The sequence below is a fragment of the Juglans regia genome, chromosome 10 (genome assembly GCF_001411555.2).
Source record: "Juglans regia cultivar Chandler chromosome 10, Walnut 2.0, whole genome shotgun sequence".
Classification (NCBI taxonomy): domain Eukaryota; kingdom Viridiplantae; phylum Streptophyta; class Magnoliopsida; order Fagales; family Juglandaceae; genus Juglans; species Juglans regia.
In genome coordinates this window covers 2,866,087-2,885,429 of record NC_049910.1, presented here as the reverse complement: position 1 = coordinate 2,885,429, position 19,343 = coordinate 2,866,087, and the positions used below count along the sequence as shown (strand labels likewise).

At 31.8% G+C, this 19,343-nt stretch overlaps 1 long non-coding RNA gene across 1 annotated transcript; it reads left to right on the top strand.

Moving 5' to 3' along the window:
• The first annotated feature begins 4,832 nt into the window (after positions 1 to 4,832).
• Positions 4,833 to 6,381, top strand: LOC118349730. The gene is made up of 3 exons (XR_004802650.1): positions 4,833 to 5,147; positions 5,411 to 5,565; positions 6,106 to 6,381. It is a non-coding gene; the product is annotated as an uncharacterized LOC118349730 (long non-coding RNA).
• The last annotated feature ends 12,962 nt before the right edge of the window (positions 6,382 to 19,343 follow it).

Here is a 19,343-nt window from a genome sequence, read left to right as displayed (position 1 = left end):
GGAACATAGATATTAAGCTTGAAGAAGAAGATCAAGCGTTAATTATTTTATGTTCATTACCCATATCTTTTGAGAACTTTGTAAATTCCATGTTATATGGTAGAAATTCAATTTCCTTGGTAGATGTAAAGTCTGCTTTGAATTCTAAGGAGTTGAGAAATAAATTGAGTGTGAAGAACACAAATGAACAAGCTAGTGGCTTGTTTGTTAAGGGGTCCTCAAGCAGGGGTAGATCAAATGATAGGGGTTCAGATAAGAATAAGGGGAAATCCAGGGGCAGTTCACAAACAACGTTCAGTAAGAAGAACGTCAAATGTCATTACTGCCATAAGTTTGGCCACTACAAGAATGAGTGTCCAAAACTGAAAAACAGAGAGGACGGCACTAGTTCATCTAATGCCGTCAGTGTTGCTGATGATAGGTCTAACGACCTAGACCTCGTTCTAGCAATTAGCGACTCAAATAGTCGCTTTAGTGACAAGTGGGTCATGGACTCAGCTTGCACTTTCCATATGTGTCCTAAGAGGGACTGGTTCATTAACTATGAATCGGTCAACGGAGGCTCCGTTTTGTTAGGGAATGATATGGCTTGCAGAATTGCTGGAATTGGTTCGGTCCGAATTAAGATGTTTGATGGAATTGTCCGGACATTGTCTAATGTTCGACACATTCCAGATTTGAAAAAGAATCTTATTTCTTTGGGCACACTTGATTCGTTGGATTATAAGTACACTGGTGAAGGTGGAGCTATCAGAGTCAGTAAGGGCTCTATGGTTGTGATGAAGGGAGATAAGACAAATGGTCTTTATTTCCTTCAGGGCTCTACGGTGACAGGTGCAGCTGCAGTGTCTGTTTCAGATGATCCGGATTCAGATGTCACACGTTTGTGGCATATGCGTTTGGGTCATATGAGTGAGAAGGGGATGTCAATTTTGAGTAAGCAGGGTTTGCTATGTAATCAGAAGATAGGGAAACTGGATTTTTGTGAACACTGTGTGTTTGGAAAACAGTGTAGGGTTCAGTTCTCTACAGGGGTTCACAGAACCAAAAGTTCTGTGGACTATATTCATTCTGATCTTTGGGGCCCATCTTCAGTTCCGTCAAAAGGTGGAGCTCAGTATTTGCTTACGTTCATTGACGATTTCTCACGGAAGGTTTGGGTTTACTTTCTGAAGCAGAAAAGCGATGTATTTGTTAACTTCAAACAGTGGAAAGCTTTGATTGAAAATCAGACGGGCAAGAAAATCAAGCGACTTCGCACTGACAATGGTATGGAGTTCTGCGGAGGTGAGTTTGATGAATTCTGCAGGAATGAGGGTATTGCCAGACATCGTACAGTTAGACATACTCCACAGCAAAATGGAGTAGCTGAACGGATGAACAGGACTCTCTTGGAGAGAGCCCGGAGCATGCTTTCTAATGCAGGTTTGGGTAAGGATTTCTGGGCTGAAGCAATCAACACAGCCTGTTACTTGGTCAATCGTTCTCCAGCCACAGCGATTGGTTTGAAGACTCCGAATGAGGTATGGTCTGATACTCCTGCTGATTATTCGAATTTGAAAGTTTTTGGTTGTCCTGCATATTTCCATGTTAATGATGGAAAACTTGAGCCAAGGGCAAAGAAGGGCATATTCATTGGGTATGCCAGTGGGGTGAAGGGATTCAGGTTGTGGTGTACTGATCCCAAATCACCCAAGTTTGTGATCAGTAGGGATGTCATTTTTGATGAAAAATCCATGCTTATTCCGAGAAAGGAGATTACTGGGTCTACAGGACAAGAACAGGATGTCAGAAAGCAGGTGGAGTTTCAGGTTGAAGCACCACAAGGGCTGCCTCGTGGCGCCCAAGATCATGCTATTGCAGATGAGCATGATTCTGATCCGAGTAGCAGCGCACAAGATGAGCAAGACTACAGTATAGCGACTGGTAGACAGAGGAGGCAGATTAGACCACCTCAGAGATATGCTCATGCAGATATGGTGATGTATGCTCTTACTACAGCAGAGAATATTGTCGGTCAGGAGCCTTCCAGTTATTCAGAAGCTGTCAAGAGCGCAGAATCTGCTCAGTGGTGCGCAGCTATGACTGAAGAGATTGAGTCTCTTCACAAAAACCAAACATGGGATTTGGTTCTGTTGCCAAAGAAGGTGAAGACTGTTGGCTGCAAATGGGTCTTCAAAAGAAAAGAGGGAATCCAGGGTGATACCGATGCAAGATACAAGGCACGCTTAGTTGCTAAGGGCTTTAGTCAGAGAGAAGGCATCGACTTCAATGAAGTCTTCTCTCCAGTGGTGAAACACAGTTCGATCAGATTGCTACTTGCCATAGTAGCATTGTATGACTTAGAGCTGCAGCAACTTGATGTTAAAACAGCGTTCCTTCATGGTGAACTTGAAGAAACCATTTATATGCATCAGCCAGAGGGATTCATTGTTGAAAACAAGGAAGATCATGTGTGCAGATTGAAGAAATCTTTATATGGTTTGAAGCAGTCGCCAAGGCAATGGTATAAGCGGTTTGATTCCTTTATGATTGATCATGGTTATTTGAGAAGTAACTATGATAGTTGTGTTTATCATAAGGAATTATCTGATAAGTCTTTCATTTATTTGCTATTATATGTTGATGATATGCTTATTGCTGCTAGAAGCATATCTGACATAGGTTTGTTAAAGACCCAACTCAGAAATGAGTTTGAAATGAAAGACTTAGGTGCTGCGAAGAAGATTTTGGGAATGGAAATCATCAGAGATAGGAAAGCTGGAAAGTTGTACTTGTCCCAGGGAAAGTACATTGAGAAAGTGCTTCAGAGATTTGGAATGTTTGATTCCAAACCAGTAAGTACACCACTTGCTACGCACTTTAAGCTTTCAGCTAGCCTATCTCCTCAGACAGATGAAGAGGAACGGTTCATGGCTAGTGTTCCTTATTCCAGCGCAGTTGGCAGCATCATGTATGCAATGGTTTGCACCCGTCCAGACATTTCACAGGCAGTGAGCGTGGTTAGCAGGTATATGGCTAATCCGGGTAAGACTCATTGGCAGGCTGTGAAATGGATACTCAGGTATTTGAGGGGAACCATGAACTTTGGGTTAATTTTTGATAGAGATGTCGATCTCAGTTCCAAAGTTACTGGTTTTGTTGATTCTGATTATGCTGGAGACTTAGATAAGAGAAGATCATTGACAGGTTATGTTTTCACTCTGTGTGGGTCAGCTATTAGTTGGAAAGCAACACTGCAATCCACTGTTGCTTTATCAACTACCGAAGCAGAGTACATGGCAGCAGCAGAGGCTGTTAAGGAGGCCATTTGGTTGAAAGGCCTGGTCAATGATTTGGGTTTGAAGCAAGATAGGATCTCAGTATTTTGTGACAGTCAGAGTGCAATACATTTGACCAAAAATCAAATGTATCATGAGAGAACGAAGCACATTGATGTCAGGTATCATTTTCTCAGAGAGATCGTTACAGAGGGTCTTATACAGATTCTGAAGATTGCTACTACAGAGAATCCAGCAGATATGATGACTAAGCCAGTTGCAGTATACAAGTTCAAACTTTGTTTGGACTTGATTGGTGTTTGCAGTTTGTTATTCCCGTAAGGGATTTGGTGGTGGGGATTGGTTTTGTGATCAGAGGTTTTTTGTGTTTTTTGGCAGAGTTCAAGCCAAGGTGGAGATTTGTTATGAGGTGGCTTGAATCAGATGGAACAGTGCATGTGTCGTAGGTTCGCTCGAGCGAAGGTTCACTTGGCTCGAGCGAAGTAAGTCAGAGAGTGTTCGCTCGACCTCGCTCGACACCCAGCTCGAGCGAGATCAAGTCAGAGAGTTTCGAGAGCTTCGCTCAACCCTCGCTCGACACCCAGCTCGAGCGAGATCAAGTCAGAGAGTGTTCGCTCGACCCTCGCTCGAGTGTTAGCTCGAGCGAAGTACAGAAAACCTACGTTCGCTCGACACTCGCTCGAGTGTTCGCTCGAGCCAATGTTCACAGAAGTGAACATTTCTGTTCCTATAAATATCAAACGGCGCCCACTTCTCCCACAACTTCAGAAAATCACTTTTTGTCTTGTTTTTAGTGTTTTCTTGAGAGAGAAGTTATAGAGTGAGTTTTGAGAGATAACTTCCTTGTGAAGTTTTGTTGTATTCATCTGTACTCCATCTTTGTTGATAGTGAAATCTCCGATACCGACCCCACCAGTGGACGTAGGCTCATTTTGAGTCGAACCACTTAATTCTTGGTGTTCTTTCTGTGTGATTGTCATCTTTTCTTTCGTTTAGTTCCGCTACTTTACTTCGAGTTAGTCTTAGATCTACAGTTTTTCCCAACAGATGAAAGTTGAAGCCAAGTTGATGAAATACAGAGGCCAATTGCTGAGAGAGAAAAATATAGAAGCCAATAATATGAATGCACATAGCATTATTTTGTTTCATATACCATGTTTATTTCATTAAATGCAACACTGAAACTATTTATTTCGTATTCCCATAATATATATTTTTTGTTTTGGGCCTACTTTGTTTTTATATATGAGATGAGATGAATTGATATTAAAATTAAAAAGTTGAATAAAATATTATTAGAATATATTTTATTAATATTATTTTTATTTTAGAATTTAAAATATTGAATTATTTATTTTATATTTTGTGAAATTTTAAAAAAATTATAATGATTATATGAAATGAGTTGATAAGAGTTATGAAAATAAACAAAGTCTTAATAGTAAGTCGATGTGAAATGAATAAAATAATTATCTAATTCATTATTAAGAGAGCAAGAAAAAAAAAACTCAATGGGAAATAAAAGCAGAAAGGTGGATAGAATTCATAGCATCTTTTGATTCACCAGGAGCGTGAGTGAATCAAGAAATGACGGTGGGTATAAACACCAATATCTATAAAACCGCTGAAGATCATGTGAGTTTAAGGCCCTCGATTCTGTATTCCAGTGGGTAGCGTGTGAGAGAGAGAGAGAGAGAGAGAGAGAGAGCGAGAGCATACCTTTCTCAAATACCTCTATGCCTTACTTCATGCAATCCGATGATCAACTGCCGGTGTTATTCAAGAGTGTAAGCGCATGAGGTTCTTCGAAAATAAGTAGGAGGAGAAGCGGAGGATGCAGGAGGCCACTAAGCGCAACAAAAGGAGGTCTCTACCTTTTTTGTCTCTCTTAATTTATTTTACTTCGGTGTAGTTTCGATTTCTTTTTTAAAAAAGGGTTAGGCTTTGTCAAGTGTTTTGCTAATCAAGGACTTGGTTTTATTTCTCTCTATGATGTTCTTATGATTCCTTTCATTAGGTTGCAAATGGTGTTAATAGATTTTGGTCACTTTAGGTTCAATTTGATTGCTATTTGTCGTTAGTTTTGCTGAATCTTGGATTTGTTGGCTTAATATGTGGGATTTTTGTAGCACTAGGGCTACTCCAGTCTCCATGTTCTGTTCCCCTAAAAACCTAGCCGCCGTGTAGGGATCAGCTGCGTCTTTCGTGGAGTACAAAGTTCATATACTTCATGTAGAATGGGGAAAAGTTCAATCTAGCAATCACTATGCATGACATTATGTGGGTAAGGTTTGGGATCTTGAGAAATTCTACTAATTTAGATTTTCTTTTTTATAAGTGACTAGCTCAGACTTCTTTATTATGTGTGATGCTTTGAAACGTCTCTCTGTGACCCTATTTGGGCTGACAAGTTTAAACACTAAATCATAATACTATAAGCTAGTTTAGTTTACCCTGGAGAATTATTGCCTATTGTTAATCAATGTATCTATGTTCTGTGTATATGTTTTTTTTTTCCCCTCTTGATAAGGAGGAAAAGTTTGTTTGAATTTGGTTGTCTCGAATTTATTTCTCGAGTTATATAGATGGTTTAGTGAATTTTGTTCTGATTGATAGGGTGTTAATCTTTGGCTTTCATAGTTGGCATATAATGTTCACAATTGTGTTGCATATTCTTGTGGGTTCTTTAGACCCTGCAAGATCAAGTTTACTAGCCTGTGGTCTAACACCTCACCGGCCAACATGCAGTTATGTAGAGTTGCTTCTGTTAGATCTCTCCCTTACAATGATTATTTACTGCTCTTCTGTCTTGTTCTATAACCAGGTGCCCCCAATTAAGAACTCCACCAGAGAGCAAGCCGGAAGCCACAACAAACAAGAAGGAAGATGATGAGGATAATTGGGATCTGCCTGAAGAGGGAGACATCCCCTATTAACTGCATTCAACGTGCCTTCAATTTAGAAAACTCTTCACCTTTTGAGTGCAAGAAACTCTTGGTATCGGTAAAAAAGAAAAAAAAAAAAAAGGTTATCCTAATGAAAAAATCTATTTGTAACTTTTTTTTTACACAGTACTCAACACATCATTTATGTAAAAAGTTTCCACATTATTTATACTAACAAATGATTGATGTTTTGATTTGTTATCCGAATATCACAAGAACTCGGAATCAGTTGTTACTGAATGGTTAGAACGAGGATGGCAATGCTGGCCAATTAGTTACGTGAATCAAGGCAGGTTTTTTTTTTTTTGATAAGAATCTCAATAGATAAGTCCCAATTGACAAGTTTTGCACAATTTCTTTTTTCAAAAAATAAAATTTTATGTTGAAAAAGTGTAGAAAAATCTTTTTTTTTTAGCAGAATTATTTTTTTACAGAAAAAACATGTATATAATTTATCTATTTGAGAATTTTATTTTTTGTTTTTATTAGTTTATATCCCAAATGGTTCTTTCACAAAAATACTAGTCACCGAAGGTTGGGTCCCGTGCAAGTAATATAAAAAAAAATGAATGAAAAAAATAAAAAAATAAAAATATTTTTGTATTTATCCGGACGGATCTCATGCTACTGGTCTTTCTTTTATGCAACTTCCTGGAAGGCGACTAGTGCTACAGGCAGGCATAATGTTGTGCTTGCCGTGAACGCCACTCACGTGGCATTTACAGTCCTAAATAAGAGCATTTTAATTAGATTAGTTAAAAGTTAAATTGAATAAAAATTTAACTATTAAGTTATAAAATAACTCATATTGAAATAGCTATATTCTAAATATAGTTACAGTAATATCTAAAATAATTTCTAAATTTAAAAAGAATTATTCATTCATCAAATCTATTTTATATTCTTTTTTTTTTCTCCTTTTAATATCAATTATTTCTCTCTTCATTTTAAATGACAATTGAAAAAATATAATTAGAATACAATTACTAATTAATATATAATATTATGAATAGTAAAATATGATAAAATAAAATAAATTCATAATTAAAAAAATTAAAATTTTTTAAAAATTATTAATTATTCATTACTATATAATGAATAAATGAATAATCCAATATGGAGATTTAATGTGAATAGTCAAAGTTAAATTCATCTTATATTATTTTATTGTCATATAATGAAAAAATGGCTATTCCAATATAGAAACTTATGTGAATATAATAGCTAAATGTTAAATTCATCTTGCATTCATAAAAAATGTACTTTAACTTTAGCTAATCCAATGAGATTGCTCTATGGGACTGCCATTAATAAATGAGAGTAAAAAAAAAATTATTTTAAAAATAATATTATTATAATTTTAAAATTTTTTAAAACTGGTTTTGCATGAATAATCTTTAAATAATGACTGTATGTAGATTAACTCTTAAATATTATAAGGATTTTTTAGAAATAATTTTCATATCATCTCATCTTATCTCATTTCCTTACCAAACATCACTCAAATAAAAATATTTTCAAATTAATTATTACAACTTTCTCAAATTTAAAAAAAAATAAAAAAAAATAAATTTGTTCAAATCTCAAAACAAAATTTATATTAAAAAATTATATTCTAAAATGTTTGGTGAATTATATAAGATGAGAATTTTTTGAATAGTAATAAGATAATTTGTGAATAGTAGTGAGTTAGTTGAGTTAAAATATTTATTGGATTTTGGAAAATGAGAAAGAAAAATTTAAATACAAAATATTATAAATTTATAATATTATTATAATATCATTTTTATTTTGATATTTGAAAATTTTGAATTATTTTTTATTTAAAATTTTAAAAAAATTGTAATAATTAGTTTGAAAGTATTTTTATTTGAATGATGTTTGAGAATGACATGAGACAGAATAAGATGAGATGAGATAAAAAAATTTTCTAAACATCCCCAATATATTTTAACTTTATAATATTTTTTATTTAATTTTTTTTCTCATCTCCTAAAATCCATTAAGTACTTAACTGAAATTATATTACTATTATTTATAAATCATCTTATTATTATTTATAAAATTTTCATCTCATCTCATTTTTTAAGCATCCTCTTAAAATAAAGAAGCCGGCAGAGTAATTTGTTAACGAACAAGAACTCCATAATTGATTTTGTAATTGAAAAATATTGGAGGCAACGGAGCGTAATCTTGTTTCACGTGGCATTAAATAAAAACGGCACCATTTCTTCGTATCTCAAAGCATGTTCAACAATTGAGTTTTGGCCTCGTTTAGTTTTACAATTCTTTTTATCTAATTATTATAATTTTATCAAATTCTTATATAAAATAAAATAAATAATTTAATTTTTTAAATTTTAATAAAAATTTAATATTAAAAAAATATATTCTAATAATATTTTATTTTATTCTTAATTTTAATTTCATCGGAAAAAATAAACGAGGCCATATAACGTTTTTGAACCAAGATTCGGTTAAGATGCTCTTCGGCTTAGAACCAGTGACCAATATTAAAGTTTCAGCGCCGAGTCCGAGGTTGTAGAAACAGGAGTGGTGTTCCCATACCCATGTCCAAATATTGCTATATTTTCCATTACAGGAATTCAAATTGGGTGGGAGTTGATCGGTCTCGAAAGCGAAGTAATTGATCGGTCTTGAAAGTAATGGCACTTGCAGACATGGGTCCTTAAAAACGACAATAGAAGCTGCCTAGAACCCGCGTAACCGTGCTTTCCAATCTAATAAAACATTTTAATTTAAATAATTTTATTATTATTCACAAATATTTTATTAATTCTATTTGAAGGTCTTTGGTCTTTACGGTTTACACCATATATTATCCACGTGACATAATTTAATTTAAAAGATAAATTTAAAAATTAAAATCTTAAAAATTAAATTATGTTGTGTAAATAATATGTAATATAAAAACTTTCAAATAAACATGCCGATTTAATATATTGTAAGGGTGAGTTTGGATCCCAAACTCATCTCAACTCATTATTACAATTTTTCAAATCCCAACAAAAAATATAATAAACAATTCAACTTTTTCAAATCTCAAAATAATAATAATATTAAACAATAATATTCTAACAATATTTTATCATCTCAACTCAACTCATTTTAACATCTAAACATATCCTAAGTGTATAAAACAGGACTTCAAAACAGACGGGGTAGATATCATTGAAATTCGATCATATAACTCAGCGAAAATGGTTAATAATATAAATAATTTTACTTATCATCTCTATATTACACACCACTTGATTTTTTATTATTATTGTTTTATTCTTAGTAGGTATATGGCGTAGAGATAACGTGTAGAAGAGTTCAATTAATTTGATATGAAAAAAAATTTAAAATATGTGTAATGATTACCTAACATTCATCAATAATTAGTGTTCAGTTGCTCACATCAAAGTTACTGCATAAGGGATTTATTATACATCAGTTATTATTTATTTTTATACTTTATATTTATAAATTTTTTATAAGGTATAGGAATGTTTTATATAGGATATATGAATGTTTTTCATAAGATGTAAAATATAAAGTGAAGAATTATAGCTGATTAGAATAATTTTTTTTTAGAAAAATAAAATCAAGTTTGACATTTCGAACGCGACACTCAATCCCACTTTAAAAAGTAAACGATTATAAATTGAATTATAATGATGAATTGAGATAAATTTATAATCTAAATTCACCCTAAGTATCCGTTTGAAATGTCAAACACCGGCATCACCACTATTATTCCAAATCTTGCAAACACCGGCATCACCCATGCATGCAAATCCTTCTGTAAATGCTTAATAATATAAATAATTTTACTTATCATCTCTATATTAGACGCTACTTGAATTTTTATTCTTAGCAAATATGCGGTATAGATATATCGAGTATAAGAGTTCAATTAATTTAGTAAGAATAAAATTAAAAAATAAAATAAAATGTGTCATGACTATCTAACATTCATCGTACGTAGTATAACACCGTCATCGCAGAATAGTTCTTCCTCGTTGTTTGCAAGATTTGGAATAATAGTTCTTCCTCGTCTTATATATATATATATATATATATATATACTAGCGGTAGTGTAACGTCCAATGGACGTTTGCCAAATTTTTTTTTTTTTTTAAACCTAGTGATTAAGGAAGTGCTTTTTAATGAAGTTGTAAATTTTTTATTTTTTTTAAAAATGTTTATGATGATTAAAAATATACATAAAAAAGAAAAGAAAAATAAAAAAATGAAATATATATTCAGTGTGGATTTTTTATATTATGGTGTAAGATTTATTTATATTTAATATGATGGTGTAAGATTTATTTATATTTAATCTCAATAACTCATGCAAATAGTAGGCGCAGTTGTGGATTTTTTTAATTATTTTTGAATAGATCCAAAGTATGCGACCAGTTGTGTTACCAAGCTATGTTATTTTTGGGCCAGCTCCATTGCAAATGCATAAATTAGTTTTGAGGCCTAGCGTTGGGGCTCAGTTGGATCCATGGGGCAGTAACAGTCGAATTTTCCAGCCATGGCCATGGTCCATTACTCTGAAGTGTACCCAGCGGTATTTGGTGTAATTGTTACCTACCCATGCATGATCAAATCTGCCCATATAGGGCGAGTATCTATCCTAAACATGACCTCCTAATTGTCACGTGTTGGGCACTTGACATGGTCCTAAAGTTCATAGGGCATCTATTTTATATATATATATATATATATATATAATATGTCAAGAATTAAGCTTCATTCCAATCTATTATCTACTAATTAGGCATTTATTAGTGTTCATATGGATATATAGTTTAAAATTATTATAGTGATTACAAATTAATTTGTTTAGGAGTTTCGCCAAGTGGTCTCATGTGCACCATGTTAGAAGAGAGATTAATGTTGTTGCCCAGGCCATCATGTTTTGGCAAAAGATGCATGCGTTACTCATTTATGATATTATTGTTTATCATTATATGGAGGACTATCCTTCATGTCTTATTTCCTTGATTTAAAGGAATTGATCAATAAAACAACATTCGTTTTTAAAAAAAAAAAATAGTGATAGGGCATGCAGCCTCATTAGGCTCTTCAGTTAGTTAATGACTGCTCCTTTATCTTGAATCCAGTATACATAAAGTGTGGGTGTAAACCTGAAATGGTATTTTGTATTTTGAGTTTGGACCAAACAATTCTAATAATATCATTAACTGAAGAGTGTATTGTACATTGACAAGGCATTAACTAACTGAAGAGTCTTTTGATTTTACTACCTTTCATCAAGTTATGTTAATAATTTAAAGTTCCTATTAGAAATATATATAATATTTAGACAGTTTTATACACTATATAGTGTTCAACATATTTTTCAAAAGACCTAATAATCTGATATTAGGTCTTTCAAAAGATAGGAATTTACCATTATTAATTAAAATAAGAATTTTTTTAAAACAATATTAAATTTTTTTAGTGATTTTATACCTTCTTTTTTTTTTCTTTCAAAAGACCTAATAATCTGATATTAGGTCTTTCAAAAAATAGGAATTTACTATTATTAATTAAAATAAGAATTTTTTTTTGCACAGTATTAAATTTTTTTAGTGATTTTATACTTTTTTTTTTTTCACGGTTTCTCTCCTCTGGTGCCCCGATTCATCCAACGGACCGATGTGTTTCAGCCCAACCCGGCGCCGCCGTACGTCGGCCAGCCTCACCGCCACCACCGGCAAGTCCCCCTCACGCCGGCGACCAACGCAGCAACGACGGATGTCCTTCACGCGCAGCCGTCTCTCCCCCGCGGAAACTCATCCGAAATGGGTTTCTCCCATTTCTGTCAACATGGGCCGCCGTACGCGGCCACCCAGGCCACCTGACGTCCACCACTTCACACCGGCGACAACCTCCACCAGACCCAGCCACCACGAACTTCCGTTTCTCTCTCCGTCGCACACTACGATTCGCACACATACGGCAACTCTCTCTCTCGCTCTCTTCAAACCAAAGCAAATGAAGAATAGAAAAAACAGAAAACAGAGATGCCAAAATAATTCTAAATTGAAGAAGAAATTATACAGGGAAGAAGGGAAATGAAGAAGAAAAACAACAAGAATTGCCGAGAAGAATATGCGAGAAATATGCGAGAAAAAGAAAAACAAACAGCACTAGAAAAATACAGAAAGAAGATGTAGAAGTAGAAATAGAATAATTTTGCATACCAATGGCGAGAAGAATCTTCAAACAGCACTGCAAATTTTTTTTCTTCTTCCACCTGAGTTTGAAAAGTCTGCAAATGCTTGAAAACCACGAGATGTATATACACTCCATCCCCTCTATCGATAGCTTAGATATTTCCAACCGCCACACAATATTGCTAATCAGATGTTGGTACTCAACGAAGAAGTAAAATTGTGACTGAAGTCGGTGACTAATCAAAGGAAGAAGGACTGCTGGGTGAGTAATCAGATGTTGCTAACCAGAGATGAAGACGAAGTCGGTGGACGCATGATTTATACTGTTCATTACTGTAGATGTTATAGGTACTTTTAAGATATAGGCAGATATATATATATATATATATTTGAAAAATGGATTTATTATGCGTAACTCATTATTTATTCTCACATTCTATATTTATAATTTATAGGATATATGAGTATTTTTCATAGGATATGAGAGTATTTTTCATAAGATGTAAGGATATTTTTTATAAGTGTAAGGATATTTTTTATAGGATGTGAAATGATGAATAATGAATGATGAGAATAATTTTTCTTTAAAAAAAATAAAATTTGACATTTAAACGCACTCAATCCCAAATTACATCCCCGAAAGCGACCAAAACAAGCCACTGTGGCACTGATTTTTTTTTTCAAATATATATATAAGTCCCTACTTTTTTTTTTTGAGACGAAGATGAATAATTATTATTTTTTTAAATAATTGAATTGAAAATTTAGAAATATTATTGAGTTTATAAAGATGTGTTTTGACATAATTATATAAAATATTGTAAAAAGTATTGTATAAATAATTTTCCATTGGACAGACACTTTCATGTTCAGAACTTGGGTACACGTGTCACGGGATAGTGACTAGTGAGCTTTAGATTCATGAATAGCTCTAATATATTTGTTATATATATATATATATACAGACTAGGGAATAGCTCCAGGTGCGTTAGTTTCAGGATGCGCCTGACATAATGACTTAAATAAATAAAAAAAATTGAAAAAATCAGTAACTTATTTATCTAGAAAAATAAAATATAAGATTAAAAAAAGACAAAAAATAAAGTTTAAAAAAAATCTAAATTTCAGCAAAATATGAGTATTGGTTTGCATCCATATTGGATTATCAATTTACTCTTTATATAATAATAAAATATTATTAATTTAATATTAAGATCCTTTTGGTAAAATATGATCATTCATTAAATTCTACAAATGAGCTACACGTCAAATTGTCTAAGGTCTTAAGGACTTTTTGATAAAACATGATCATTCATTAAATTATACAAAGGAGCTACATGTCAAATGGTCAAGAGTTTTAAGGGCATTTTGGTAAAACAAGACTTAACAGAAAACAAGAAAATTTAGCAGAAAAAAATAAAAGTTACTATTTACAGTTAGATAGTCATTTATTATAATAGAGTAGATATATATATATATATATATACAAAAAGTCTACTTGCACCCGACATGAGGAACCCCCATGTACCCATCCCTCCACATGGAAAAATTGAAACTGCACATTTTATGTTTAACCCAAATGACAGAACACCAACGCAAGTTATTGAGCGAGAGTGTTGTGTGAAAGTGGAGAAGGATGCCTCGGGGAAGGTTTTCTGGTTCTGTGACTACTCCTAAAGTCGACGTTGCGATTGACATGAGCAACCGTTTCCTCAACCTTATCGTCGATAGTTTCTTGAAGATCAGCACTGCAATAATATTCATTCCCTCTTCATTCTCTTTCATCTCTCTCTTTCTCTCATTTTCCTTCTTCTTCTCTTTCTGGGTAACGTTTTTGAGAGAATTTGACGGCTTCCTTCTACATTTTTTTGCTCAGGTCGCTGCTACTAGAGCAGCTGCAGAGGATGCCTATCACGTCCTTAGAAAATGTATCTCTCTCTCTCTCTCTCTCTCTCTCTTCCAATGAATTTTGTGGCTGAGAAAAATGGTTGTTTTGACATCGTTTTGGTTCTCCGCATCTTCACGGAGAATTCAATTTCACCGGAATTAATGCCACTCTAGTATTCTACGCTGCACTATTTTGCCAAATTAAATAGATTGGACCGATGAAAAATCTCATATTCAACTCGTTTGACGCTTTTTGCCGTCTCTATGAAATTTTCACCTACTTAGAACATTAACATTGGATTGGCCATCTTATTCTTCAAATTTTGATTAATATGTAGTTTTTTTACTTTTAGCTAATCATTCAAAACTTAAAGTTTACATTGGATTAGTCATCACACTTTCTATAATAATAAAATATTATTATTTTTTATTTTTTAATTAATTTTAATTTTTATTTACTTGTTTATTTTATTTTCATAATCTTCAATAACTTCCAACAATCATATTTATTTTTATTTTCATAATCTAACAATCTATAATATAATAATCTCATATTTATATAGATGGTAAAATTTCATATGTAAATAAAAATCTCATATCTATAATATAATAATTTTAAAAAATATTTTTAGACTTACTATAGTTCTTTTTATATTTGAAAAGAAGAATAAATTTACTGTAACTTATATTTTGGATAAAAATAATATAACTAATTCAACGTGAGATAAATATGGATGATATTTATTAAACTTAAAGATAAAAATATATTTAATTAATCCAATATCAATACTCTTTGTAATCTTGTTACAATTTCTCTTCTAATCTTTTAATGTAACATGCCGATTGCAGGGAATATTTCTCAACACAATCTTGACCATACGGTGAGTATCTGTTGACTACATCTGATTTTTCAACCATGACAGCTCATGAGTGTGTTCTCCACTTTCACGAATAGAGCAAAGGTTTGTTTTTGTTTTTTGTTTTAATTTAATAGATATATCGGCTGACACGTCAGCCAATTCCTCCAAAGACACCAATCTGTAGCATGCCATAGACTGCTCCGCGAAAAATCATTATTTAATTCAAAAAATAATTCATGTTTTTGAATTAATTAAATTTTACATAAGAAGAGTTTAAAAAATATATAAATCAATTAAAAAATAAAAAAATAAGAAAAGAAGAAAGAAAGAAAGATCTCCCCACGAGACGGTTGATCTTCATTTTTAAATACTTGTTTAATTGAAATTATACAAAATTTTTAAGTAAATTATATATTTATTTTCAAAACAAAATAAAATAAAAAATTACATTTTTAATAAATTTATTTTTTCACATGATGCAGGCCAACGTGGTGGACGAATAGAGAGACTTCTTTCTCACTCAGAATAAACTCGAGGGGTTATTTGAAGGAGAAAAAGACTTCATTTTAAATAAGACACATTGTGCTAAAAATAACTCTTCTTAAATATCCGTTTAATTTTTTAGCAGTGAAGATCATATTTTAGCCTGAAGTTGGGTTGCCACCGGCTGTCACGCTTTGGGCATTCAAAGCTTGATTTTGTTCGGAAGATAAATAAATAGCAGTTTTATGTATGAGAAAGAAGAATGAAACATATCCATTGATGGCATGCAGCTCTTATATAAGTATTAAGTACATTAATAATATAAATGATTCCTTACAACTCATTTACCAAAAAGGAAAAAAAACATTGCTAAATTAAAGCAGCGGTGATATTTCTTTTTAAAAATAATGATAAAAAATAATGATAAAAACAAATTTGTTTTGTTTTGTTCTGCTACAGCTACAAATGTTTAAAAACAAATATCACTGACGAAAAAATACTATTATTTCTTGTGGTTTTTCTGTGTAGAAATAATAGTACCCCATTCACAAAAAAATACTGTTTTTTTTTGTCCACCCACGGGCCCCACCCAAAAAAATTCCAAAAAATTCCAAAAAATCTCGCAAAATAGTCCCACAAAAGGGGTTAGTCTACAAAATAGCTGTGTACACTCTAGAGCCTTAAGCTAACCCCTTTTTTTGTCCACCCACCCACCCCCTCCCTGGCTCCCCCCAGCAAAAGGACGCTTATTATAAATACAGGAAAGAACGGAGCAGAGCCCATTTCAAGCGGTGTACGACTGAAATTGCCACAAGAACACGGGGATCATCAGAGAAAGAAGCGAAAATGGAGGCCGCAAACAACTTGGCCAATGGTCGTCAGGAGCGGTTAGTAGTTTAAAAAGAAATATCACCGCTGCTTTAATTTAGCAATGTTTTTTTTCCTTTTTGGTAAATGAGTTGTAAGGAATCATTTATATTATTAATGTACTTAATACTTATATAAGAGCTGCATGCCATCAATGGATATGTTTCATTCTTCTTTCTCATACATAAAACTGCTATTTATTTATCTTCCGAACAAAATCAAGCTTTGAATGCCCAAAGCGTGACAGCCGGTGGCAACCCAACTGCAGGCTAAAATATGATCTTCACTGCTAAAAAATTAAACGGATATTTAAGAAGAGTTATTTTTAGCACAACGTGTCTTATTTAAAATGAAGCCTTTTTCTCCTTCAAATAACCTCTCGAGTTTATTCTGAGTGAGAAAGAAGTCTCTCTATTCGTCCACCACGTTGGCCTGCATCATGTGAAAATATAAATTTATTAAAAATGTAATTTTTTATTTTATTTTGTTTTGAAAATAAATATATAATTTACTTAAAAATTTTGTATAATTTCAATTAAACAAGTATTTAAAAATGAAGATCAACCGTCTCGTGGGGAGATCTTTCTTTCTTTCTTCTTTTCTTATTTTTTTATTTTTTAATTGATTTATATATTTTTTAAACTCTTCTTATGTAAAATTTAATTAATTCAAAAACATGAATTATTTTTTGAATTAAATAATGATTTTTCGCGGAGCAGTCTATGACTTCCGCGTGTTTCCCCCTCGACCGTGGTGAAAGAATAGCTAAGAAAACTTTTTCCTCCGCTTGAGTACCATAGCACAAGCTATTATTGAAAACTTGAGAATTTTTTAGATTGTTTGGATAGTAAAGTCATCCCAAGTTATCCAATCACATCTCAATATTTAAACACCTATATATATTAAAAAAAAAATTAATTTTCAACTTTTTAATCTAATAATTACATAATTATTATGATTTTTTCAAATTTCTTAACAAAATAAAAAAAATAATTCAACTTTTTTAAATTTCAAAATAAAAATTATTTTAAATAATTATATTATAAAAATATTTTAATTTTATAACATTTCCGTTCCACTTTTTCTTTCTTGTTTTCCAAAACTCCATTAAACATATTAGTTCAAATATTTCACTGTTATTCATAAATTATTTCACTATAAATTATCTCATCTCATCTCACTATCCAAACGAGATAGTAGATATAAATTCTTGAATAAATTTTTAAAATATAAATTTTGCTTTAGAGTTCGTAAAAATAAATAGATCGAGTTGAAAAATTGATTAAATATAATTATTAAAATTGTTTTTTTTCAAAATTTTAAAATTATATTAATTTTTGTCTCTGAATATATATTGAATGAAAAGTTGAAATAGAACATGTTTTTGAGATTTATTATATCTTTAGAATGAAATTATGAGAAAAATTAAAAAATTTCAAAAAATATTTTATTATCAAAAAGGGCCTCAAGTCTCGGGTACGTGCGATTCACTGCTGATTAAAATCACAACTATTTCTGTTTTTTCCCCTATATTATATTGAGTTTCAATGCTAAGTCAGAAAGGTTACGCGACTGTTAAATTACTTATTGCCTCTAAACTTAAAATGAGTTGGAAGATGTAAATTTAATAAATTTATTCGCTCTACCGGAAATGAAACTTTCTCTTAATTAGTCGACTTAACATATAGAATATTTAATTTAAATTAGTGTGAAATGTAATTCCAATAATCAAATTTAAGATATCTATTATGACGTTGTATTAAATCACTAATTATTTTAAAATTCTAAATTAGTAAGGAGAGATTAAATTAATTTTTTAGTTTATATTCTCATAGTCTCGCATTAACATCTTGTGGTAATCAAAAAGAGTTTTACTACTTACAAATTTGTTGTTTCAATATACAATTTGTTGTGATGCACGTCATAGTTATAAAAAGAATAATATTATATATGACCCTCTTATTTCACTATAAAAATATGATACTTTTCATTATCTTTATTATTTCTTATTTTTCTTTAAAAAAAAAAGAAAAATATTGATAGACAATGTCATCTCATCATGATAAGATATAATATTATTTTCCGTATAAAAATAAAAAAAAGGTTAAAACATCAATAATTTTTTTATCATCCTCCGACTTCTTAGGTCCGGAAAGGATTTTAATTGTAAAAGGTTAGCATAAGTGGCTTTTATTAATTTATGGATCTTGAAGATTCTTTTTTTAAAATATTTTTTATAATTCGGTAATATAATCAGTGAATTTCAATATTTAAGATGATGAGATCATCAACGTGTTGTATTTATTTATTTTTAAATTATAAAAGACATTTAATGTAAAAAAAAAAACTAGGAAGCTCTCATTTTAAACTGATTATCGTATATGTAGTCGACTTTAAAAGATTTTATTTATGCTTCAATAAATATAATTTTTAAGAGTGAATTTTTGGCCTGTGCAACACCCTTTGCGGCTTTGTGCTAGCTTCGACGTCTTCCTTTCCGTTTTGATGCTTTTTCTTTTTAAATTTACTACTGATCTCAGCTTGTGAGTCTGTGACGTCCTTGAGTGGAAGAAATGATATTTGCATTGTATACGTGACAAAATAGTAAATCTGAGATGTATATTTTTTTAAATATAATCTTATTTTTTTAAATAGAATATGCGAGTAATACACATTCCGTATATATAAAATATATTTCAAAAAAGATAACCTTTCTGAAAAAGAATACTTTTGCATGTTAATTTGACTTTCATGTGTTTTCTGTTAAAAAATAAATAAATCTATTTGCAAGTTTATATCTCGACACGCTTAGAGCATTCT